Source organism: Lepus europaeus, chromosome 17, assembly GCF_033115175.1.
Source record: "Lepus europaeus isolate LE1 chromosome 17, mLepTim1.pri, whole genome shotgun sequence".
Taxonomy (NCBI): Eukaryota; Metazoa; Chordata; class Mammalia; order Lagomorpha; family Leporidae; genus Lepus; species Lepus europaeus.
The window spans coordinates 30,378,687-30,403,495 of NC_084843.1; the positions used below are offsets into that span (position 1 = coordinate 30,378,687).

Sequence of the window (24,809 nt, forward strand, 5' to 3'; positions counted from 1 at the left end):
CTAGGCAAGTATTGGGACTCAGAGTCTTAGAAAGGAAAAAGATTTCATTTCAGCAACAGTTATTTCTTATAACATCTCAGTGATTTGGGTGATATTTGTCCTTATTTCATGATAGAGCAAGCTACTTGTAATGTAATTAGTGCTGATCTAGTGAATTTTATACCATACTAAAGATCACTTAATCCTACCAACATCTTCATGAGAGATGGTCCTTTTGTTCCTAAGTTTTCTTCTTCTTCTTCTTTTTTTTTTTTTTTTTGACAGGCAGAGTGGATAGTGAGAGAGACAGAGAGAAAGGTCTTCCTTTTGCCGTTGGTTCACCCCCAATGGCCGCTGCAGCCGGCGCATCGTGCTGATCCTAAGCCAGGAGCCAGGTACTTCTCCTGGTCTCCCATGCGGGTGCAGGGCCCAAGCACTTGGGCCATCCTCCACTGCCTTCCCGGGCCATAGCAGAGAGCTGACCTGGAAGAGGGGCAACGGGATAGAATCCGGTGCCCCAACCGGGACTAGAACCCGGTGTGCCGGCGCCGCAAGGCGGAGGATTAGCCTGTTAAGCCACGATGCCGGCCTTCTTCTTTTCTACTAGAAGGGTATGGATATTTGCCAAGTCTCCCTGAACTTTTGAAGTTTAAGGCAAATATTTGTTTCCGCCAATCACTCCCCAAATGCTTTTGGGATGAAGATGCATTTGGAAAGTAAATATTGGTTTAAAGATCAATAATCTTGTCTAACAAAATCAGTACTGACCCTGACACCTCAGGGCTCAAGGAGTCACCCCTTCAGGATAGTATATATAGAGTGAACAGGCCATATGTGTCCATTGTGATATGTACTACGTTGGGTTTAGAGATTTAGAGACAGAAAAGATGATGGTGCAGCATAAACTTATTAATAATCTTTACTCTATGACTGTGTAAACCTTGGATATGTATTTTAAGATGATGTTTTCTCATCAGTAAAATAGAGATAATAATGTCCTAAAAATCTGAAATTTGTTTAAATAAAAAAGTTTAAAAATGAAAAATAAAAAATATAAAAAATAAAATTTAACAGATGTTGGCAAGGATGTGGAAAAAGAGAATGCTTATAAACTGATGTTGGGAATGCAAATTAATACAGCCACTATAGAGAATAGGATGGAGCTTCCATTAAAAAAGATCATGAATACAGAAAGGTTATGCATATTATAAGACCTGATGCAGAGTAAGCAATCAGTTAAATATTAGTTATTTATGTTAATAAACTGTTGCCACTGGATAAAGTTTATGCATACTGGCAGTGGAAAATCTGTTAGAAAATACTTAAAAGGTGGAGGAGGAAAGATCTTTAAGTAGTCAGAAGAAACTCAACCAGAAATTTCCCCTAATAGACAGTAGTACTATCAGAAGTTCAGCCTAATGTAAACTATAGGTCTTAGAAGAATAAGAAACAAAAGATCTCTATTCTTAACTAATCACAAAAATAATGAGGAGGAATATTTTCTGAACTTGGGGTCAGAAACATGAAATGGTGTTCCTAGGTTGAAAATCTCTAGGGATGATTAGACAAGAATGTTTTCTACCTCTGAAATATAAGTATGTACTCAAGAATCATCTTGGGCCCTTGTTGAAGCAGGTAACCCTTTGTCTTCTGGTCAAAGGCAGGGGAATTGGAAAAATGGCTTCTACATGTTTCATTCTTTTTATTTAAGGTCTATATTGTAGATTCAACAGAAACCACCAGAAAGCTTGGAAAGCATTATTTTATTTGCTTCCACAATTTACTTTAATTGTCAAAGCCTGATTGATTGGAACTGACTACTACTTTGTCTTTGACTATAACTAGATTTGAAAGCATTTGTCAACTAGTATTTAGTGGTGGTTAGAAAATGCCTCAGTTGATATAGCTTGTATTTTCACTTAACTTTTGGTTTGAGTACATAGCAGTTACTATTAGTTTTCCTACCTGATAGCCATTCCTTCCATTATTCCTTTTTAAAAGGGCCTCAATTTTGTTTAGGAGCAGTCAACTATGTTTTTCAGAGAAGACAGATTTTTATTTCAGCCTTAGGTAGGTAGATCTTGATCACTTTAACTTAGTCACAGAACTCTAATTTCTTTACCAGTAATTGGCTTGGCCAAAACAGAAATGGAAGAAATGTTGTGGGACTTCTGAGAAAAATTTCCTCAACTTTAAAAGAAATGCAATAGGAAAAACAGCCACTTTTCTGCCAGAAGGCACAACAGTGTAAGGAGGGGATAGCCACATCCACCGTAAATGTCTATAAAATGTCTATTACTAATATCCTATTAATATATCTTGATAGCATGCAGTTACTATTAAGGGATAAGCCTTGGGAAAGAAGCCACACTAAAGACAGCAGAACATAAGTTGGAAAGGACTTACATCATTAAGATATTATTGAGCCATTGAATTTAAAAGAATCTAAAAACACTTTACTCTGTCTTAACATTTTATGTAAGAGGTAATGTAAATTTTTATCTAAGAGATTATGTACTTTTGTGTATTATTACATTACTTTTATTCTGTCATTTTCTGTTGAAAGTGTCTTATTGGGGCTGGTGCCACGGCTCACTTGGCTAATCCTCCACCTGTGGAGCCGGCACCCCGGGTTCTAGTCCCAGTTGGGGCACTGGATTCTGTCTCGGTTGCTACTCTTCCAGTCCAGCTCTCTTCCGTGGCCCGGGAAGGCAGTGGAGGATGGCCCGGGTGCTTGGGCCCCTGCACCCGCATAGGAGACCAGGATGGGGCACCTGGCTCCTGGCTTCGGATCTGTACAGCGTGCTGGCCATAGCAGCCATTTGGGGGTGAATCAACAGAAGGAAGACCTTTCTCTCTGTCTGTCTCTGTCTCTCATAGTCTAACTCTGCCTGTCAAAAAAAAAAAAAAAAAGTGTCTTATTGGTTTAAACTGTGACTTTGTAATGAGATGCTATGTATCTTGCCCTGTATTTTCCCTGAAAGAAGCAACAAATAGGGTGATTAGTAGCCTGAGATTTGAAGGAAATCAGATGTTTTAATATTGGCTCGTCGTCAATTAGCTGAATAACCTTGGATAAATTATTTAACCTCCCAGGCTTTTTTTTCTTCACCTATGAAATGGGAATAATGGTATTAGCTCTCTTACATTATTATTAGAATTAAACATGTAAATATGCATTCACAGGCTTAACACAGTATATCTCACAAACTAAATGCTCAATATATTTTTTATTATTAATTTCACAAAAGTGTATTGATGCCATTGTCCATACAATTTATGCATTCAGCAAATATTGATTAGGTGTGTAGCTTGCAGATTAAGTGTTGAGGACAGCTAGATTCTCTTCTGTGGATACAGCAATCTAAGCTATGAGATGAGTTGTATTTATGGGAGACAGTTTTATGTTAGGCTTTTGGTGGAGGGATTGGATAACTGAAAGTTCTTTACTTCTGTGTCCTTTAAGATCTGAGGAGGAAACAGACTACCTTGTCCTGCTACCCTGCCTTTTGAGATGCTTCAGAAGGCCTTAGCTTTACTTTTTTAGCCATGAATCATCCTCATCTGCCATAGTTGGTTGTTTTGATTTGTCAGGTTCCATGGCTTCTGTATTCCCTGGTCTTGAGCTGTGCTGACACACTACTTTCAGCACATACTTAAGACAAAATCTGGTGGTCTAGAAAATCACTTAGATTGCTTCCCTTCATCTGTCATTAAGAATACATCTTTTTCTTTGGGGGCAGGAGTCATGAAAAGACAATTAAGCATTCCTTTTAAAAAATATTTGTTGATTTTATTTGAAAGCAAAGAGAGAGGGAGAAAGGTAGGGGGGAGGGAGAGAGAGAGGAGGGGAGAGAGAGAGAAAGAGAGAGCTCTCTCCATCTACTGGTTCACTCGCCAAATGACTGCAACTATCTAGTCTGAGCCAGGTAGAATCCAGGAGCCGGAGCTCCATCTGGTTTACCCGTGTGTGTGGCAGGGACCCAAGTTCTTGAGCCATCACCTGCTGCTTTCCAAGCACATTAGCAGGGAGCTGGATTGGAAGTGGAGCAGCCAGGACTCCAGAGGGGATGCTGGCATTTCAGGTAGCAGCTTAGCTTTCGGTTCTACAACACCAGCCCCTAATTAGGCACTCTTGTCTTCTTTTTTCACTAGTGTAGTCTCATGTACTCTTCATAAAAGCTTATGAGCCCTGTATTTTATTTTATTTTATTTTATTTTTTGACAGGCAGAGTGGACAGTGAGAGAGAGACAGAGAGAAAGGTCTTCCTTTGCCGTTGGTTCACCCTCCAAAGGCCGCCACGGCTGGCGTGCTGCGGCTGATGCACCACGCTGATCCGAAGGCAGGAGCCAGGTGCTTCTCCTGGTCTCCCATGGGGTGCAGGGCCCAAGGACTTGGGCCATCCTCCACTGTACTCCCTGGCCACAGCAGAGAGCTGGCCTGGAAGAGGGGCAACCGGGACAGAATCCGGCGCCCCGATCGGGACTAGAACCCGGGGTGGTGGCACCGCAAGGCAGAGGATTAGCCTAGTGAGCCGCGGCACTGGCCGAGCCTTGTATTATAATTTTCGCTTCTGGGTAACATTTGCTGCCTCCCAACACAAAAGCGTACATGGACCTTGTGATTTCCTCAGGTATTCTCAGCAAAGAGTGAAGCATTTTATGGTTGCAATAGGAGGTAAAACATAAATAAATAAATAAAAACCAATGTTGGAAGTCTGCTCTAGAGAAAGTACTGTGAATATACTTTAGAAATGGAATATCAGATCATCTTTGAGCACAGTATGAACTGCAGTTGAATATAGAGTAAAAGAGAACTGGATTGGGATTCAGGAGGCCAGTACTCTTATAATAGACTTTCTGTGGGACCTTAGAAAATAACTTTACCTTCTGATGTCTGAGTGTTGATGTATCTCCAGGTAATTACTATTCATTTGTTGAATATTTGTTTAGTAATTACAAATATTTAATTTGTGTATTATATATTCATTTGCAGAACTTTTTAGTTTATATTTAATTTTAAGTTAATTACCTCCAAGAGATTGTGCCATGTCTGATTCTATTTATTATTATAATTGCTAGTACAATGCTTGACATAGAGCAAATGCTCAAAAATACTTATGAAAAATTTATAACTGAAGAAATAAATATATATGAAAGGACTCTGGGAGAGGTCCATATTTCCTTATGCCCTCCTTAGTATAAAATTGAACAGTGTTTCTTTAATAAAGAATATAGGGTCCAGTGCTGTGACATAGCAGGTAAAGCCGTGGCCTATAACACTAGCATTGCGTCTGGGGGTTGGCTCTCTGGCTGTTCCACTTCTGATCCAGTTCCCTGATGATGTTCCTGGGAAAGCAGAGGAAGATAGCTCAAGTGGTTGGGCCCCTGCACCAAATAGGAAGCCTGGAAGAAGCTCCTTGCTCCTGCCTTTCATGCAGCCATTGGGGAGTGAATCAGCAGATGGAAGATTTTCTCCCTCTCTCTGTCTCTCTCTCTCTCTCTTAACTCTGCCTTTCAAATAAATAAAATAAAAGTTTTTTTTTAAAGAAGGAATATAAATACAATTGCGTATGACAAGGGGAAATCACCTGAAGATAATTGAGACCCTATAAAGAACTTTTGAGCAAAATATGACTAATGCAACTTAATGAGTAGATTTGGCAGCCCTTGAATGTATATATACATATGTACTTATCTTAAAGTTCAAGATAGGATTATATAAAGGTAAAATCATTACCTTGACTATTTGTTCTTTTTTTTAAAATTTTTTTTTTATTTTTGACAGGCAGAGTGGACAGTGAGAGAGAGACAGACAGAGGGAAAGGTCTTCCTTTTGCCGTTGGTTCACCCTCCAATGGCCACCGCAGTGGGCGCGCTGCGGCCGGCGCACCGCGTTGATCCGATGGCAGGAGCCAGGTGCTTCTCCTGGTCTCCCATGCGGGTGCAGGGCCCAAGCACTTGGGCCATCCTCCACTGCACTCCCTGGCCACAGCAGAGAGCTGGCCTGGAAGAGGGGCAACCAGGACAGAATCCGGTGCCCCAACAGGGACTAGAACCCGGTGTGCCAGCGCCGCAAGGCAGAGGATTAGCCTAGTGAGCCGTGGCGCTGGCCGACTATTTGTTCTTAATCAGGAATAAGATAAAGTCTAATTCTTCATGTGTCAAAATAAATTTGAGGGCATCCGTACAGGATTGTTGGGAGACTGAAAAATTCTGTAAGAGGAATTGACTCCTGTAAGTGAGTTGCCCCTGATATGGAGGACATTTTGAAGTAATACGCAACTCTTGATGACACCTCTTCAACACTTGGTAATTCTGACCTCTCCTTTTACCTGTCATTATGTTGAATCACATGGCCCAGCAAACAGCTAACACATTTCAGGAAACTCCAAAACTGCACGCTGGGAACATATGTGCTCTCTCAAATTGATTAGTGATATCACCAGTGTTTAAACCTATTTCCTGTCATCTCAGAGGATGAAGATTACTTGACAGGAAGTCATTCTGCTGTCATCCAGGAGGGCTACCAATGTAATTATTTAAATTTGTCTATGATTTGAGAGGCAGCCGACTTTACTCTGGTCTAAAGCTTTTGCAAATGTCAAGTAATGCAGCATTTAGTGTATCATTGCAGTACCTAGTTTGGATACTAATGGAATGTATATTTCCTTAAGATTTTTATGTTCCCAAAGGTTTTGGTAAATGCTGACATGGAAACTGTTTTAGTTAAAAATGAACTTATTTTATGCTTTAAGGGTCATTTTGCATTAACCATGTCTTCAAGTTGATTTTAAAAAATCACCTCTTTGGGGAGTGGGCAAAAAAGAAATCCCAAGAGGCAGTGCATTTCCTCTAATAAATTCAAGCAACTTTTTCTTTGTATTGAAGATACTATTTGTCATACATTTTCCTTGTCATATTGAGAATTCCCAGACCATCATTTAAAACAGATTGGTAATTTGGCCCTTAATTTTGGCACCTGTGCATCTTTTAAAACTCTGGGCTGTGTTTGGAGATTTTACTTCTCTGTAAGTTAATACCCTTTTAGGGCCTAAACTTGACCATTAACAGCAAATTGGCCTCTCAGGATGCTCTATAGAACCATTTTTTATATTTATTTGTTTAATCTTTATTAGCCAAAGTTTGTCCAACAGCTCTAAGGGAGTGATTTACCCATGAGGCTTGGAGGCATTTATAAATCATCCCCTATGACTTCAGGATTAGGAGAGAGTTTGATCATTATAAGTACTTTAGGTTGCTTAAGACTCCAATCTCTTTTTCTAGGCAGCCTTGAAAACTCAGCCATAACTTGGAACTATTCCCTAGCATATAGGACTACTAAGTCCTGTATATTCATAGCTGTAGAGACAAAGAGGTCATCTGGTCAAAACTACTTATTTTACAGGTAGGGAAACTAATGTCCAAAGAGGGGAAGTGATTAGAATGCTAAAGTTTTAAGTTATTTTCTCTTCCTCAGCAATCTTTGCTTTATAATAGAAGTCACCTAACACAGAGCTTTCAAAAATGAATTAAAAGGATTCTTATTGTTGGGAGTTTTATGAACTATTATGTGGTGAGGGGCTCTTCCTAGATGGAGAAGCTCTTAAGTAGGTGCCTATTCCATCTACTTTTCCTAAATTTTAAGTCCTCATCTGATAGGGTACTAGCGTCTTCAAGGTTGAAGAGGTTTCATTCCACATTGTGTCAGTGTGTTTATTTCAGGACAACATCTAAACATAGTGCCAGGCATGATGTAGACACTGAAAAATGTGTATTGAAAGCATACACTTTAAGTGACTTTATTTTATTTTATTTATTTGACAGGTAGAGTTATAGACAGTGAGAGAGAGAGAGACAGAGAAAGGTCTTCCTTCCGTTGGTTTACTCTCCAAATGACCACTATGACTGATGCTGTGCCAATCCAAAGCCAGGAGCCAGGTGCTTCTTCCTGGTCTCCCATGCGGGTGCAGGGGCCCAAGGACTTGGGTCATCCTCCACTGCCTTCCTGGGCCACAGCAGAGAGCTGGACTGAAAGAGGAGCAACCGGGACTAGAACCTGGTGCCCATATGGGATGTCAGTGCCGCAGGCGGAGGATTAAGCAAGTGAGCCACAACGCCAGCCCTGAGTGACTTTAAAGATACTGATCTAATGAAAAATAATGTTCTATTGAAAGAAGAGCATTATACTTAGGAGTCCAAATTCCCACCCTCCTAATGATAGTAGCTCATTCAAGAATTACTAATGATTGTTGAGTTGTCAGTACTTATGAAATTGTGTAATTAATAATCATTTTTATGAATGGCTCTCTGGGGCTGGATTGGAAAGGAATCCTAGACTCTTAGAGTTTTATGACTTCTTGGAGATCGTCTAGATTAATCTACTCTTTGAACCTTGCATGATTTCTCTTTGTAGTAGGAAAATCATTAACCAGATACTGCTTAAGCACCTAAAGGATGGGGCAGTATCACATATCATGAAGCTGCCCAGTCATTTTTTTTTTTTTTTAACAGATTTAGATTCTTTTTGCCTTTAAATACAAGTTCTTTTTTTTTTTTTTTTTTTTTTGACAGGCAGATTTGGACAGTGAGAGAGAGAGAGATAGAGAGAAAGGTCTTCCATCCATTGGTTCACCCCCCAAATGGCTGCTATGTCCAGTGCGCTGCGGCTGGTGTGCTGCACCGATCTGAAGCCGGGAGCCAGGTGCTTACTCCTGATCTCTCATGCGGGTGCAGGGCCCAAGCACTTGGGCTATCCTCCACTGCACTCCCGGGCCACAGCAGAGAGCTGGACTGGGAGAGGAGTAACCAGGACAGAACGCGGCACCCCAACTAGGACTAGAACCTGGGGTGCCAGTGCTGCAGGTGGAGGATTAGTCAAGTGAGCCATGGCGCTGGCCTACAAGTTCTTTCTTTACCTATATACTACCTCCATTTAAGATTTCTACCCATTTAGTTCTTTTTTTTTTTTTTTTTTGACAGAGTGGACAGTGAGAGAGAGAAACAGAGAGAAAGGTCTTCCTTTGCTGTTGATTCACCCTCCAATGGCCACCACGGCCAGCACGCTGCAGCCAGTGCACCGTGCTGATCCGATGGCAGGAGCCAGGTGCTTCTCCTGGTCTCCCATGGGGTGCAGGGCCCAAGGACTTGGGCCATCCTCCACTACTCTCCCAGGCCACAGCAGAGAGCTGGCCTGGAAAAGGGGCAACCGGGACAGAACCCAGCACCCCAACTGGGACTAGAACCCGGGGTGCCAGTGCTGCAGGTGGAGGATTAGCCAAGTGAGCCACGGTGCCGGCCTACAAGTTCTTTCTTTACCTATATACTACCTCCATTTAAGATTTCTACCCATTTAGTTCTGATATCAGGATTTATTGGAGTCAAGTTAATGCCTCTTCTAAAAGACTGCAATTCATGAGCTTGTTTATTGCCTGCAGTAGTGAGGGTATGTTGGTATTATTGACCTTTAAGGGAAGATGAAGATTCCTAGACAGGATAATTCCATGATAATTTTTCCCCAAGTGTGTTTTGTTTATCTTTTATAAAGTTTTGTACTAAAATATTTTTAAGGAGGTATTGTCAGGCTCTACAAGTTTCAGTGGTGATGACTATCTGTTACTCATGTCTAAATATTACTAAATGTTACAGTGAAACTCAAAGTATGATACATGGGTGAAAAACATCGAAATCACCTACAAACTTTTTAGAAGTGAATTCCCAGATACCACCCCAAAATTATTGGATCAGAATGTCTAGGAATGTCCCCAAGAATCTGCATTCTGATAACTTTATTTTTAAAATTTCATTTAAATTTTACAAGTTTCATGTATTTCATATAGACAGAGCAGATTTTCATCTCTGATTTTATTGACTTGGGTCTTCTCCCTCTTTTTTGGTTAGTGGGCCAGTGGATTATCAATTTTTTGTAAATTTTCAAAAAACCAGCTCTTCATTTCACTAAACTTTATATTTTTTGTTTCAATTTTGTTAATTTTTCCCTAATTTTAATTATGTTTTTCCTCCTCCTATTTTGTGGTTTGGTTTGTTGTTGTTTTTCTATGTCCTTGAGATGCATCGATATTTCATTTATTTGGTAGTTTTTCAATTTTTTTCAGGTAGGCACCAATTGCTATACACTTTGCTCTCAGTACTGCTTTTGCTCTATCCCAGGCAGAGAGAGAGAGAGAAAGGAAGAGAGAGAGAGAGAGAGGGAGAGAGAGAGGTATCTTCCATCTGCTAGTTACTCCCCAAATGGCCACAATGGCTGGAGATCCAAAGTTATGAGCTAGGAGCTTCTTTTGGGTCTCCCAGGTGGGTGCAGGGGCCCAAGGACTTGGGCCATCTTCTACTGCTTTTCCAGGCCTAGCAGAGAGCTGGATGGGAAGTGGAGCAGCTGGGATTCGAATCGACATCCATATGGGATGCCAGCACTGCAAGCTGAGCCTTAACCTGCTGTGCCCTAGCACTGGCCCCTATCTCATAAGTTTTGATATGATGTATTGTCATCTTCATACATATCTAGAATTTTTTTGCTTTTCTTTTGACTTCTGTGACCCACTGTTCATTCAGGAGTATGTTGTTTCAGTCTCCATGTATTTGCATATGATCTAGAGATTCCTGAGTTGTTGTTTTCCAGCTTCATTCCATTGTGGTGAGAGAAGATGCATGGTATGATTTTGATTTTTTTGCATTTGTTGAGATTTGCTTTATGGCCTAGAATATGGTTTATCTTAGAGAAAGTTTCATGCACTGATAAGAACAATGTGTATTGTGCAACTGTGGGGTGAAAAGGTATCAGTCAGGTCCATTTGGTTCATAGTGGTGATTAGTTGTGTTATTTCTTTGTTGATTTTCTTTCTAGTTGAACTGTCCATTGATGAACATTGGGTGTCGAAGTCTTCGGTTACTATTGTATAAGAGTCTGTGTCTCCCTTTAGATCCATTAACATTTCTTTTATATAGTCAGGTGCCCTGTAATTGGGTGCATATAGAATTATTTTAGTCTAATATTCCTGTTGAAATAAACCCTTAATCATTAAAATGTACCATTCTTTGTCTTTTTTAACAGTTTTGGGTTAAAGTATATTTTGTGTGATACTAGGATGGCTACACTTGCACTTTTATGCTTTCCATTAGCATGGAATATTTTTTTCCATCCTTTTCCTTTCAATCTGTGTGTGTCTTTGTTGGTGAGATGTGTTTCTTCTAGGCAACAAATACATGGATCTTGTTTTTTAACCCATTCCACCAGTCTATATCTTTTAACTGGAGAGTTAAGATCATTTACATGTGTGGTGACTATTGATAAGTAATGACTTGGCCCTGCCATTTTTCCATAAATCTTCCTATTGTTTATTTTGGATTACTTTTGTTCTTTTACAGGGAGATTTTCTGGCTTCACAATCTTTCATAATGATGGTTATTTTTCTTGTTTCTATTGTTGGGCATTCTTAAGCATCCTTTGTAAGGCTGAACAAGTGTTGACAGATTCTTTCAATTTCTGTTTTCTTTATGGAAGATCTTTATTTTACCTTCATTCATAAATGAGAGCTTTGCAGGGTACAGTATTCTGGGTTGACAGTTTTTTCCTCTTAAGACTTGGAGTATGTCTCTCCATTCTTTCCTAGTTTATAGGGTTTCTGGTGAGAAGTCATCTTTGAGTCTAATTGGAGATCTGCTGAAAGTAATCTGGTGTTTCTCTTGTGCACAGTTTAGAGTCTTTTCTTTACTGTGGAGAGTTTGTTTATAACATGTCAGGGTGAAGATCTTTTCTGGTCATGTCTGTTCCCATACTTGGACATCTCTTTATCCAAGTTAGGTAATTTTTCTATAATTATTTCACATAACAGGCCTTCTAGTCCATTCTCTCCTTCCATACCTTCAGGAACTCCTAAGACCCATATGTTGGGACATTTGATAGTATTCCATAGATCTCCAATACTTTTTTTAAATTTTCTAATTTTTTTTGTCTGACTGAATGTTTCTAAACATTTGTCTTCTGTCTCAAATATTCTTTCTTCTGCCTCACCAAGTCTGTTGTTAAGAGTTTTCACTGCCTTTTTTATTTGATCTATTGAATTGTTCTTTTCTAATATTGTGTTTTGATTTCTCTTTAATATCTCAATTTTATGGTAAAATTTTTCATTCATGTTGTGTGTGGTTTTCTGTAGTTCATGGATTTACTTCTGATTATTTTTCAGTCATCCTGTGCTTAATCTTTGAATTCCACTTTTTACATTTCATCAATATCCTCATCTTCACATTCTAATATTGAAATGTTGTTGTGTTCCTTTGGGGGTGTCATGATGTCCTCCTTATTCTTGTTTTTTGAATTTCTGCATTAATTTTAATCATTTGTGGAGTTACTTGGTTTTTTCCTCAGATGACTTTTATCTTTGAAGTATGCCTCTGTGGCTTGGTGAAATTTCTGCGCTTTCAGGGAGTACCAGGAGGCGTGGGCTGGATATGGCCAGGAATTCTGGTCCGTGCTCCAGGGTTGGGCCAGTATCCAGTGTAACACCCAAGTTGAGTGTGGTTGATCTCCTCTTGTCAATACAAGAGGGAAATGGTCATCTCATTGTGTGTGATTACTCCCTCAACTGCTCTGCTCCAAGCTGAGCAGTGCCTGATTGTTAGCCCCGAGTGTGTTCAACACTCATCCACACTGTCATATGAACCACACAATGATCTGTGCTGTCTTCACTCTGAGCACAGTTCCTGCCACAATGACCTGCCCTCTGGCATCCAGGGAGCTCCGAGCATGTAGATCCACACCCAGTGATTGCCCAGAGAGCTAGCTACATCCTGCACCTTCTTGTGCACCAAGTCCCTACAGTGTTAGCACACAAGGCTTGCACAGTTGCTGGGTGCAGAGGTTTCTTATTGCCTTTCCAGCCTGTCCAGTTCAGAGAGGCTTCCCTGAGCCAGCTCTGCCTAGGTAGCTTGAGACCCAGAGCCTGTGGTCTGTTGGGAAACTGGGGGCACTTCACAGTTCTATATCTATCCTCCCAGTCAGGCTCAAAGTCAACGTGGACTGTGGATTTTTCCCTCTGCTAGAATCTCTGGATCACACTCTTACAACATTGTCACTTGCCGAACGTTGCCCTCTCTTCGCCATAGCCGTACTGCCAAGAAGCTGGTGTCCTTTCTCAGCCAGTTTCTGTGCTCGTGTACAGAGGCTTCCACAGCTGCTGCCCAAGCCAAAAATGGTGCCTGTCCTTCTCGGCTGGAAGCGGGAGCCCGTTTAGGGGAGGATACTGGATCCGATGGTAATCACTATCCCCCAGGGCTTCAGGCAGGACTGACACCATACTGTCCATTCAGCTATATCACCATGGGCTGCTGCAATCTGATCTCACCTGTCTCCAAGCTGTTCCTGGCTCTGGCTCTCGGCTGCTGCAATTGTGTGTTGTCTCTGTGTTTATTTCGCGTGTCTGCACCTTACACACAAATCTACGGTGTTCCCCTTCCTTTTGTTGAATTTCTAGTGAGGTTTGCTGTCTAATTCGCCTGAGAGTGCACTTCCTACATTTTTTTTTCTCCACTGTATATCCCTAGCCTAGCACAGTATGTTATTCCCTATTCTACCATCTTGGAATCCCCTGGCAGAGCTATCTGATAACTTTAGAGGATCCTTCTGCATGTTAAATTTTGAGATGAAATGCTATAAACCTTTAAGACTGGCATTTCAACATTCGCTGAAATGCCTGGACAACCTTTTTTGGTCTTTCCTTATTATTTACTCTAAAGCTTTCTCCAAGTTCAAATATATAATGTTTTATCAAAGATTGTTAATTTACTTCCCTATTAATTTTTACTCACAACATTCAGTCTACTCTTAATGCCCTTACTGTCTTTTTTTTTCCTTCAGACCCCATTCAAATATGGCCATTTTTAAAAAGACATTATGAAATCCCCAACTATAAGTGGCCCCTCTTTTTTTTTTTTAGCCTGGTCATAATAATTTGTATCTCCCTGTCCATTGTATTCATCCCTAAATTAGAAATGTTAATTAGCTTTTTTCCATATATCTACCCACTTCCCTATTCTATCCTGACCATAAAAATTTTTAAGAATAGGTATTTTCCATAATTATGTAGTCATAGATTAAGAAATGTTTCTTAAGCAAATAGAAGAGTCTGCTATCAATGCAAAAGCAACATGCTTAAAATTTAGGTATCTATCTTCTGGTCTGAGGTCTGCTGTCAGTCTATTTGATTTCTTTGAGTGAGTCTCTGTACGTCTCAGGACATCATGTTTTCATCAATAAAGTAGAAGACTTGAATCTAGCTGATTGTTGTCCAGTAATGATGTGTAGATGAATGCCAGCTTGTGATGAAGTTTTTTAGCACTTTCAGATGCAATGAGAAAATAAGTGTGCAGCAAAATGAAACTAAATTATGTAATTTTTAGTTTTTGATCATTCTACATTTTTCTTATATCCATAACTTTCTGAAATGGTGTTGATAATTGGTCATAATTATTTTAAGTGTCTTTATTTTGCACAAGCAAAGGATTACAAAATGAGCAATCCTATTTTTGTGGCACCAGCATATTTCTTTAGAAATATTACTTATCCATGAAATTATAGACATACTGGCTTAGATGCTCTCCAAGTCTCCTCCCAAGGTTAACACTCTATTCTGTGAATTGTAGTTTCATCAGGCTTTGACACAATACTCCAGTGGAGAACCAGGTGCTACAGGAACTGAAGTTTGGGATTATACAAGAGACTGATTCGTCTTGTCCTTCTAGTCTACTGTTGAATCTGTACTTGCAAATATTGACCAACACATGTGACTGCCAGTAACTCTGCCGTAGGGGAGAAGGGGAGTGAAAGCTGGTCCTGGTATTGAATTTTCTTTTTTTTTTTTTTTTTTTTAATTTTTGACAGGCAGAGTGGACAGTGAGAGAGAGACAGAGAGAAAGGTCTTCCTTTTGCCGTTGGTTCACCCTCCAATGGCCGCCGCGGTAGCGCGCTGCGGCCGGCGCACCGCGCTGTTCCGATGGCAGGAGCCAGGTGCTTCTCCTGGTCTCCCATGGGGTGCAGAGCCCAAGCACTTGGGCCATCCTCCACTGCACTCCCTGGCCACAGCAGAGAGCTGGCCTGGAAGAGGGGCAACCGGGACAGGATCGGTGCCCTGACCGGGACTAGAACCCGGTGTGCCGGCGCCGCAAGGCGGAGGATTAGCCTGTTGAGCCACGGCGCCGGCCTGAATTTTCTTTTAAGAACCCTCAGTGGTCTCAGTTCTTAGAGCTCCCTTCTGCCTGGTGCTGGGACTCAGACTTTCCTGGAAGCATGGCTCCCAACTGCCCGTGTTTGCTCCTTCCTCAAACAAAAAAAGCCGAGAGCAGCTCCTTGCCTGAGGCTGGTGGACACCTGGCCCTCTCAGGGTTTGTTGACAGGAAAAAAAGAACAACAGGAAGCCATTGAACATATTGATGAAGTACAAAGTGAAATGGATGACTTAATAAATGAGCCAATGAGGAGATTTTGAAAGTAGAACAGACATATAACAAATTCTGCCAATCATTTTTTCAGAGGAGGTCAGAACTGGTCACCAAAATCCCACATTTTTGGTAACAACGTATTTCAGCCATCCGCAAGTGTCTGCACTTCTTGGGGAGGAGGATGAAGAGGCACTACATTATCTGACCAGAGTTGAAGTGACACAATTTGAAGATGTTAAATCAGGTTAGAGACTAGATTTTTATTTTGATGAAAATCCTTACTTCGAAAATAAAGTTGTCTGCAAATAATTTCATATGAATGAGAGTGGTGATCCATCTTCAAAGTCCACTGAAATCAAATGGAAATCTGGAAAGGATTTGACGAAATGTTCAAGTCAAATGCAGGACAAAGCCAGCAGGAAGAGGCAACATGAGGAGCCAGAGAGCTTTTTCACCTGGTTTACTGGCCATTCTGATGCAGGTGCAGATGAGTTAGGAGAGGTCATCAAGGATGATATTTGGCAGAATCCATTACAGTACTACTTGGTTCCTGAGATGGATGAGGAAGAAGGATTGGAAGATACTGATGAAGAAGGGGATGAGGATGATGGGGAAGAAGATGAAGGTGTTAATGAAGAGGAAGAAGGAGAGGGGGATAAAGGAGAAGATGACTAGTAGAAAACACTGATGTATTCCAACTTTTTTTTTTAGTTTTCTCTAGTCCCTGGGAGCAAATTGCCATTTTCTTATTTTTATGTTTTTTTCCCTCTTGTGCTCAGTCTCCCTGTTTTTGAGATCTATTTTCTCTTCACCATGGTTCTCACCTTATTGCGGGGAAAATACCTTAAGCAGAATGCAGTGGGAAAAGAATCTCTACCCCTTTCTGTTTCAAATTCATTTTTATCCCTTCTTATCTTGTCAAAAACTGTATAGATCAACACTACTGTGCTCTGTGGGAAAAAGAGCACCTTCTGCTCCCTTTGCTCTGCCAGAAGCTGGAGGGTGCAGGATCCTCTGTACTAGTGCATACAATTCTAGCTTTTTTCCTTCTTTCTCTGTATATTGGGCTCAGAGATTACACTGTGTCTCTTTGTAAATACAGACAGCATTTTCCAACATATGTATGTCTACTTTTTCTTGTTCAAAAAAGGAAAGAAAGCCTTAAAAAATAGTGTTATAGAAATTCATCTATGGTGGGTTTGAGGTGTTTGTCTGGGTTAAGTGGGCATTTTGACAACATGGCTTCTCCTTTAGCATGTTTAATTGTGATGTTTAACAGAAATCCTTTTAGTTCAAGATGACACTTTTTAAAAATAAAATAATCTTATAATGATGACTTGCATCCCTATCACTCAAGGGGAGAGTCAGCAGAACTTATAGGATCTCATTTGGAATTGAATTCTCTATTATAATTTTGTTCCTGTTTGTTTCTAAATTTTATTTTTGTTTCACTGGAAAAAAATACGATGGTGAGTTTTAAATGCTAAAAGTACACAAGTTAATAAAACTAAATGCGTACAAAAAAAGTGCCATCAGAACTGCTGTAAAAACTGTAATAAAAAACTCTGTATTGAACCAAAATGGAGTTTTTCACAGTTCCCCCATCTTTAGCTGAGTTTTTGGTTCATACTTGACAGGGCAATAGAAACTTTCAGATATAAATTAAGACACTGGTGTCAATTATTGGTAAACGGAAATTTTTCTTAAATGATGAATGTTTTCACATATAGGATTGAGTACTATTGCAATCATAAAGGGACCACTTAAGAAAAGCTTTTCAAAACTGTCCTCAGGATTGCCTTACTCTATTTCAGTTTCAGTCCTTGTGTCCATTCCAGTCTACAAAGCACTGAGTCTGGCTGCTTTGGTATTCAAACAGACTGAGGCTTTCAAGAGGCTTTCTGTATCTAATTTTACAGTAGCATATCTTTCAATTATTAACACATTAAAGGCAATCTACTACTAGCTTAGAAATCTGATGTTAATTGGCTTTGGAATATTTTATTTAAAAAACATTTTCCAATAGGGCTGTGAATGGTTCAGTTTCTCTATTCAGAACTAAAGAAAACATCAGTTCTGCCAGGAAAAGATAGTCCAGTGGGGCAGAAACATTAGTGTCTTGGAGTTTACCTGTCAGTCTTTTATTTTTACATCTTTTCTCTGAAAACAAGCCCACAAACTAATTGACTTCTGTTCCTTTCCTCTTGGCCTCTCATTTTTCTGAACATAGAGACTCAAATTAAAACAAAGATAAAATTCCAGGGGAAGCTGGCATTCATCAAGGCTTATATTAAATTAAATTAAGTGTTTTTTATTGAACTCAGCAGTATTAGTTATTAAAACCAGAAGGCTTTACCCTTGCTAGTGTAAAAAAAGAAAACAATGACTCATACTGTGGCACAGATTTTATTGGGAAATTAAAGCAGTAATTTTCTCTTATTCCATTAAAACTTTTGCAGACAAACACATGTAAACAAGATCAGGAGATGGAAAGCAGTGAGGAATCTGTCCTTCTAGGTTCTGGTGCTTCATAGCACATAGGTACAGAAATTTAAGGGGAAAATGAGCTTACCTGAGAAGAAAACAGGGAAGGCATTGTAAGATTTTCTTTGGGGATTGGGGGCAAAAATCAGTTGAGTTGCCAGACTGTTTCTTTGTTTCTGGAATAACATGGAATTATGAATGTCGGGAAAGGAGAGAGAGCAACAATATAGTGCAGCTTAAAGAGCATTAGCCAGGAAATTGGAACCTGAATCTCAGCTTTAGGTCCACCAGTTACTGGTTGCTTGGGCTTTGGTAAGACACTTATCTTCAATGCTTTTACTTTCTCATCTGTAAAATAAGGAGCTAGACTAGATGATTTCCAAAGGCTCTGGTCTCATTTTGTCATCTATTTCTGTTTTGTCTTGTACCTGTAGGAGACCATCATGACCTATAGTTAATATATTGATTAACCCAGACTGGGGTCAGAAAACCATGGCCCTAAGGAAAAATCTGTCTTATCTATTTTTTTTTTTAATTAACTAACTCCAGACTAATGTCAACTTGAGGGCAAAGTAGGACTTTCTAGGCTTATCACCCCCCACCCTAAAACACCAGTTTGAGTAACTACTCATGCATGAAAATATATACACAAGAAATAAGGAAACCAGGGGAGAGCTTTCAGCAACAAGTTCTAGCACAGCAATAAGAAAAGATGCATGTCCCCTTGAATATAGCTACAAGTCCATCTTATGTCAGGCCAATTTCTGGGGCCCTAAGTTTTTAGGCCCACCCCAGGCTTCAGTCCTGCCCCAATACCAGGTTAAAATTACGGACTGGTCTTATATACCAGTTCAACACCTGGTGACACAGGCTCCAGGCTTACCTGCTGCCAGACTGGTCTATGCAAACCTACTCTCCAGGTCAGCCCCTACAACCCCACGTTCTAATAGGTCCAGATTCTAGACCTGCTCCACAGACCATGGTGCCAGTCTGGCCCTCATGGACCAAGGTTTCCAATACGACCCCTGCAGACTCAGAACCCAGGCCTATCCGTAAGGATTCAGGCCCTAGCCCCACATCGGTGCCAGGCCAGTTCCATGGACTCATGCTTTAGGCCTGGTCCATTGAACCTAGATGCTAGGCCCATCCAAGCACCTGGCTGACCCTCAGATTCGAGGCCTATCCTAATGCCAGGTCAGCTCTCATTGATCCAGGCTTCAGGAAGACTTTCATAGATCCAGGCTCCAGGTCTGCCCTCAAGGACAAAGTCTACCTCTCAAGGACCCAGTCAACGGATCTACTCCAGTGGATCAAGGGTCCAGGCCCAACCTAGGGCAACTAGGAGCTCAGCTCACCCTTCAGATGACCCAAGACACCAGACAATCCTGTCTGAAAACTCCGCTAGTAACCTTGCTCACAATCATGCCAGACAACTTGCCCAGAATTTCTGGATAGGCTGAGTGGTGAAAGGTTTCCCAGTATAAAGCCAATCTGCGCATACTAAATAAGTCCTTATTTCTTCAAATGCACAGACATCAATGTAAGGTACCAAAAACATGGAAAACCAAGGAGATATCATGCCATCAACAGAATACAGTAATCTCCCAGTAACTTAGATCCCAAAGAAATGGAGATTATGGTCTTCTTAAAAATGTTTTCAGAATAATTATTCAAGAAAATCAACAAAATTCATGAAAATACAGAGAAACAATTCAGTGAAATCAGGAAAGCAATAAGTCTCCAAAATTAAAAGTTGAATAGATTGAAATGATTTTTAAAAATCAAACAGTTAAATACAACTAATAAGATGAAAAATTCAATGTAGGCCATCAGTAGCAATATTGATCAAACAAACAAACAAAAAAGAATCCTAAAACTTGAAGAAAGGTTATTTAAAACTACTCATGAATAGAGAAGAGGAAGGAATGAAAAAGGACAAAGAAACCTTGTGGAATTTATAGGACAAGAAAATTTTTGATTTATAGAAGTTCAAGAAAAGAGAGACAAAGGACGAAAGCATAATAAAAGAAATAGTAGCTAAAAAACCTTCAAATCTGTAGAAAGATATGAATATCTAGGGACAGGAAGGTCAAAAGTCTTCAATCAGATTGAATTCAAGATATACCAAGATATTTTGTAATGAAATCATCAAAAATCAAAGAGAATCTTGAAAGCTGCAAGAGAAACAAAAAGTCGCATATAAGTGAGTTACAGTAAAGGTAACAGCAGATTTGTCAGAAGAAACCTAACAAGAAAGGAGAGAGAGTGATCTATTCAAAATGCAAAAGGAAAAAAAAAAAGTCAACCAAGGAAACCTGGAAAAGCTGTCTGAAGGAAATAAATAAAGACTTTTCCAGGAAGCAAAAATTGAAGAAGTTCATCACCTCTAGACAGAAATACTAAAGAAAGTTCTTCAAGCTGAAAGAAGAAGACACTAATTAATGACACAAAAACATATCAAAGAACTTAACTCACTGGTAAAATTAAGTGCAAATCAAATTTAAAATAATATTGTAAAAGTGTTTAAGAAATCACCTATATGAGGTTACTTCAAAAGGCTCATGGAAAAATGGAATAAAATGATATATTGGTACAGATATTTTTGGAATCCATGTATAGTTTATTTGTAATATACACTGTGACCTTTTGAAGTAGCTCATATTTTTAGTGTAAAATTTAAAAGATGAAACTATTGGCTGCCGCCATGGCTCTATAGGCTAATCCTCCGCCTGCAGCGCTAGCACCCCGGGGTTCTAGTCCCAGTTGGGGCACTGGATTCTGTCCTGGTTGCTCCTCTTCTAGTCCAGCTCTCTGTTGTGGCCCGGGAGGGCAGTGGAGGATGGCCCAAGTGCTTGGGCCCTGCACCTGCATGGAAGACCAGGAGAAGCACCTGGCTCCTGGCTTCGGATCAGCATGGTGCGCCGGCCACAGCGGCCACTGGGGGGTGAACCAACGGAAAAGGAAGACCTTTCTCTCTGTCTCTCTCTCTCTCACTGTCCAGTCTGCCTGTCAAAAACAAAACAAAACCTGTCAAATAAAATAATAGCTATAAATGTTTTAAGGGATATACACCATTAAAAATATATAAATTGTGTTGTCAAAAGCGTATAATGGGCAGTAAAAGTATTGTTTTTTATGTGATCAAAGTTGTCAGTTTAACATAGTCTGTTGTAACATGGTTATTTAAGTCTTATGTCTTATGGTAACTACAGTGCAAGCTACCATGTTACATTCCAAAAGATAAAAAATAAAGAATCAAAGTACACTAGTAGAGAAAGATTTGTATATCGACAGAACACATAGTAGGGGAAAGACAGTCTTTTCAATAAATAGTGCTGGTAAAATTGCATATGCACAGTCAGTGCAAAGAAACTAGACCCTTAACTCACAACTTATACAAAAGTGAATTAAAATGTTTTAGAGGCTTAAATGTAAGACCTGAAACTGGAAAATTAGTAGATGAAAATATAGGGAGACGCTCTGACATTAGTCTGAGCAATGACATTTTCAATATGACTCCAAAAGTAAAGGTAGCAAGAGTAAATGTGTAGCAAAAGGGGTTTTATCAAATTGTTGCATCTGCACAACAAAGGAAACAATCAAAAGGCTGAAGAGACAGCGTTATGAAGTGTGAGAAGACATCTGATGTATTGTTGCATTCTATTGGCCAGAATTTTATTGAGGATTTTTGCATCTATGTTTATCAGGGATATTGGTCTGTAATTCTCTTTCAATGCTGCATCTTTTTTCCGGCTTAGGAATTAAGGTGATGCTGGCTTCATAGAAAGAATTTGGGAGGATTCCCTCTTTTTTGATTGTTCTGAATAGTTTGAGAAGAATTGGAGATGTGGGATCTGTCCTTAATGTGTTGTCCAATGTGAGGTAATACTATAACTAGTACTGAAACAGTATTTTTACACTTTGTGTTTCTGTGTGGGTGCAAACTGATGAAATCTTTACTTAGTATATACTGAATCGATCTTCAGTATATAAAGATAATTGAAAATGAAAAAAAAATTGATTTTAAATTGGACATTGCATAGAAAATTAATCAATTTTTAAAAAATATCATGTAGGATCTCTGTCCTTAATGTGCTGTACATTGCGATTTAATGCTATAACTAGTACTCCAACAGTATTTTTCACTTTGTATTGCTATGTGGGTACAAACTGTTGAAATCTTTACTTGATATATACTAAACTGATCTTCTGTATATAAAGAAAATTGAAAATGAATCTTGATGTGAATGGAAGGGGAGAGGGAGCGGGAAAGGGGAGGGTTGCGGGTTGGAGGGAAGTTATGGTGGGGGGGGAGCCATTGTAATCCATAAGCTGTACTTTGGAAATTTATATTCATTAAATAAAAGTTAAAAAAAAGTATACCACATACAATTATGTATAGTACTTAACACTTAACACTTGATTGTAATAATTAATTACTATATTACTGGTTTATGTAAAAAAAAAGAAAATATCTGTAAACCATTCATCTGATAGAGGCTAGTATCTAGCATGTACAAGGAAATCAGAGAATGTAATGTCAACAAGGCAAATAATCTGATTTAAAAATGAGCAAGGGACTAGAATAGGTATTTCTCAATAGAGGACCTACCAGTGGCCCATGGCACATGAAAAGGTGCTAAATATAGTAAATCACCAAAGAAATACAAATTAAAACCACAATCAAATATCCCTTCACACCTATCAAAAAGATGATAGAATAATGAGCTGGCAAAGATGTGGAGGATAAGGAACTCTTCCAAACTATTGCTAGGAATGTAAATTAGTATAACTATTATGGAAAACAGTATGGAGGTTCCTCAAAAGCTTAAATATAGAACTACCATATGGGGGCCGGCGCCGCAGCTCACTTGGTTAATCTTCCACCTGTGTTGCCAGCATCCCATATGGGCGCCAGGTTCTAGTCCTGGTTGCTCCTCTTCCATTCCAGCTCTTTGTTGTGGCCTGGGAGGGCAGTGGAGGATGGCCCACGTACTTGGGCCCCTGCACCCGCATGGGAGACCAGGAGGAGGCACCTGGCTCCTGGCTTCGGATCGGCACAGTGCCGGCTGTGGCGGCCATTTGGGGAGTGAACCAACGAAAGGAAGACTTTTCTTTCTGTTTCTCTCTCTCACTGTCTATAACTCTACCTGGCAAATAAATTAAAATAAAATAAAAAAATCCATTCTCTGTGTTATGTTCACATTAAAAAAAAAAAAGAACTACCATATGATCTAGCAGCCCTAAAAACTAGTATGTATCCAAAATAAACAAAAGCAATATGTCAAAGAAATATCTGCATTCTCATGTTTATTATGTTATTCACAATAGCCAAGAAATGGAATCAACCTGTACCTCCATCAGTGACAAATGGATAAAGAAAATGTGATATTTACACACAATGGAATACTATTCAGTCATAAGAAAATTTTGTCATTTGAAACAAGATAGATGGGCTGAAGGACAGAATGTTGTTTGAAATAAACCAGGCACAGGAAGATTAAAACCATATGATATATTACATGTGGAATCTACAAAAGTTAATGATGTAGAGAGTAGAATGGGACTGGGGGTGATAGGGAGATGTCCAAATAATTCAAAATTTTTGTAAGATAGGAGAGTAAGTCCAAGAGATCTCTTGTACAACATGGTGACTGTAGTTAAAGATAGTGTATTTTGATAATTGCTAAGAAAGTAGATTTTAAGTGTTCTCACTGCAAATAATGATAGGTATGTACAGAAATGCATACCTATGTATACATTGTGGAATGACTTAATGCATATTTCAAAACATACACATAAATTTGTATAATTTTTAGGTTTCAGTAAAATAAGATATTTTCTAACTTGAAAAACCTGAAGTTCATACTTTGTTCGTATTTCTTTTATTTCTTTTTCAAAGGCAGAGAGAGAGAGTGAGAGAGACAGATAGAAAGAAGCTCCCATTCACTTGTTCACTCCTGAAATGACTATGATGGTCACGGGTGAGCAAAACCAGGAGCAGGAACTTCAGTACATACTTCCCATGTGCATAGCAGGGAACACATTGAGCTATTACTGATGCCTGACAGGGTCTGTAAATAAAATGCAGGAAACTGGAGTCAGGAGCTGAAAGTAGGCATTGAAGTCAGGTACTCTGACATGGGACATGTGCATGTGAAACAGCATCTTTCTTAATCACGAGGCTAAACACCAGCTCCTCTTCCTATTTCTTTAGTTTTCACATTTTTTTTCTGAGAAGGATCTCAGCAGCATGACAAAATTACACTTAATATCAAGCCTCCTTATGTTCCTCTGAACTGTGCCCGTTTCTCAGGCTTTTCTTGATTTTGCTGAACTTGACAGTTTAGAGGAATACTGGTCAGATATTTCTTTGATGTTTTCCTCATGTTTAAAACAGGCTAATAAATTTTGGGAAGAAAACCATAAAGTGCCATTCTCATTACATCGTATCAAGAACACATCCTATCAACATGACTTATCACTGTTGATGTTGACTGACCTTGACCACCTTGTTGAAGTAGTGTTTGGATTTCTGCATTGGAAGGTAACTCTTCCTCTGCTTTCCATATTGTGCTTTTTGGGAGGAAGTCATGAAGCACAGTCCACAATTAAGAAGTGGAGAATTGTGCTCCATCTTAGTGAAGTCTGAGTATCTTCTAAAATTATTTGTACTATTCTACATAACAGATTTGTTTTTCTCCCCATTTTATAATTTGTTAAAACTTCATTAATGTTAATATGCACTATGGATAGTTATTTTACCTTAAGTTATAATTAATTTTTTATTGTTCAAATTATTCTACTTTTGGCCATGTGGAGCTCTTTCACTTGGCTCTCGTGTCCCTTTTATACACCTCATCTTTGTGAGTTTTTGTTATTGATGAACAATTGCT

General features: G+C 39.4%; 1 protein-coding gene and 1 pseudogene across 3 annotated transcripts in view; both read left to right on the forward strand.

Moving 5' to 3' along the window:
* The window catches only part of HPSE2 (heparanase 2 (inactive)), a 680,289-nt gene that overhangs the window by 168,718 nt on the left and 486,762 nt on the right, over window positions 1-24,809 (forward strand). The gene's annotated exons all lie outside the window — the stretch shown is intronic.
* On the forward strand, window positions 561-16,104 carry LOC133776282 (protein SET-like; annotated as a pseudogene).